Source organism: Wolffia australiana, chromosome 19, assembly GCF_029677425.1.
Source record: "Wolffia australiana isolate 7733 chromosome 19, ASM2967742v1".
Taxonomy (NCBI): domain Eukaryota; kingdom Viridiplantae; phylum Streptophyta; class Magnoliopsida; order Alismatales; family Araceae; genus Wolffia; species Wolffia australiana.
In genome coordinates this window covers 8977501-8980000 of record NC_135853.1, presented here as the reverse complement: position 1 = coordinate 8980000, position 2500 = coordinate 8977501, and the positions used below count along the sequence as shown (strand labels likewise).

Sequence of the window (2500 nt, the reverse complement as noted above, 5' to 3'; positions counted from 1 at the left end):
TAGGCGAGCCGCAGCCCGGGGGTGTGCTTCGCCCGATTCAAAATGGGCGGGGCAGATGGAACTGATTTCCCATCCACGTAAATATCTTCATCAAGTGTCGGATACGAGCTCGCGGAGGGATGTCCTTAAATCGACTGCAGTGGTGTACCATCCATGGAGGCATGCTCTGTATAAGTTGATCAAGTGTCAGTCTCCTCTGTCCATGTCTGCCGACTGTTCAGGAAAGGAGAGGATCCATGTTGGATTTGTGCTCTCTTTGGTCAACCCCTTTATCTACCTTCTCCTAGTCTTTGTCGGCTTCTCGTTGCCAGTAACACTGTTGTTCCAATAAACTTTATCAATTCTTCATGGAATTCATTGGGACGGATTTTCAGTTGAAAGGAAGTGACTTACATCAGGGATTTCACTCACGCGGAAAGAGTTTAGCCTGGATTATACTTCGTAAACATAACTCCGAATCAGCGCGTAGGTCCGGGAATTTCCCTCCGGGGCGCCGCTAACACGGCAGTTATCCGGGTTATTTTTCCGGTATAAATGTACCGAATTAATACTCTATTGTACGTCCCACGGCCGTACACTAGGAAACACTGCACTGTTGGTCCTGGAATGTGCCGATTCTAGTGCGGTTTAGTAAAGTCGATACAAGAAATTGAAGCTGGTTGTGCTCAGGCCGATCTAAGTTAAGCGACGCGAGAGTTTGGCGCGAAGGATTTGCAAAATGTTAAATGTTTTCAGTAAAACTTTGAAGACGATTTGTGAACTAGAACGGAAAGAATCATTCTCTTCATGGGCGTCAAACTGAGTCGATGATGAAACCCATAAAACGCCGTCAGCCAACATGTCAGGGACCGCCAAAACGATGGCCAAAGGATAGTCTAGAGAAGGGCAGCAATTGACGACTTTGTTACGACAGAAATGGAAGACTAAGAGGCGCACGCCCGTGATTCTGGTATCTCCTTTTCTCCACTCCGCATCCATTTGTAGTGGGAAAATACGTCACGGCAGAACCGGGACGCTCGGCGGAGTGGGAGAACAAGCGTCTCTTCCATAGTGCCCTCCAAGAAACACATGTATTTGGGCGCACATTCCGCTCCTTCAAGCAAAACAAGGCACATCTGCATCGCGAGTCGGACGTGCTTAAATAACGAACCCTAAGATGAGGGTTACTTTGGTCTTGGGAGAGGACGACGGGGAGCAAAGCAGGAAAGAAGATTTGGAGTCCCTTATTTCCAGATGTCATGACGTGTGAGTTTCGGTCCCATTACGTTGACTTGAAAGGTAGGAAACATGAACTGCTGCGCACGCGCTGCGGAGCCGTAATGTAGGTGACAGGGGAAGGCCAGCAAGAGGCTTACAAAAGGGCCGTGCACGTTCTTAAAGACCCATCCCCCGTCCGCCGGATAGGAGTAAGGAATTAAACGACGGCAAGGCGGGCAGTGATATGCCCAGCGCCCATGAGCGGGAGGTACATTTTCCCACGTGCCCGTGAACCGATGTAATAAGATGAGACACAGCGAGACGTCGCACGCGTCTATAACACGATGCGCGTCGAAGACACGGTACGCGTCTAAAACACGATAGCAAGAATTCCTTTGGGAGGAGTTGGTGCAGGCGCAGAGCTCCCCTGCCCGGTGGGGGCCGGGGAGTCCAGAATTCACCCAGCCCTCTAGAAACAGAAGAGATCCGCCGGAGGGCAGTGGGTACAGTAAAGAAACGGCCCGACTAACAAAAAAGAGATTCTGAATCGTCCTCCATTTATTGGATCGCGATGGCGTTGAGAACAGGAAAAAATACGAATGCAGCACCGCATGGCGCTTCTTTAGATCTGCTGTTCACAGGCCGTTGACGACGGAGCACTTGACCCTGATCTCGCCTTGGTTGCCGGTGAGGACGTCGCTGGCGCCCACGCGCACCATGGCGCCGGCGTCCTTCTGGGCCCGGAGGTTGGGCTTCTGGGCGAAGGTGTTCACCAGGTTTGCCGTGGGAGCTGGTCCAGAGGTCTGGTCGGAGATGAGCACCCCTTCCCGCCTTGAGGTTCCTGTAGTACTGCACGTCCAGGAGGTTGGGCGTGGCCACGTCCAGCGGCACCCGGTGGGGTCCCGCCCGAGGCGGGCAGCGTCTCTTGAGGTACTCGGCGAGGCCGGCGTCCATGGAGGGATCCTGCGGGTGGGTGGCGTTGAAGGCGTAGAGCCTGCGAGAGAAGGTGGGGCAGTGGGCGATGCCCAGGGAGTGGGCTCCGGAGAGCACCACCATGTCTTCCAGCGACATTCCCTTCTTTCGAAAGTCCTCGCCGAGGACGCGGCGCCTGCGAATGGGGATGGGAGCACATCGGCCTCAGCCTTGAGTGAGATCCTGCCGTCGCGCCGTCCGGCGGGGACCTTGTAGCGGATGCCGCCGGTGAACTCGGAAGCGTCGCGCGCGGCGAAGGCGAGGACGTCGGCGCAGGACACAGTTTGGGGGCACTGAGACTCCAGCAGGGCCTTGGCCGTTGATGGCCAAT

General features: G+C 54.6%; 1 pseudogene; it reads right to left on the bottom strand.

The window, feature by feature from the left end:
- Positions 1–1832: 1832 nt before the first annotated feature.
- The window catches only part of LOC144715527 (peroxidase 5 pseudogene), a 1529-nt pseudogene continuing 861 nt past the window's right edge, over positions 1833–2500 (bottom strand).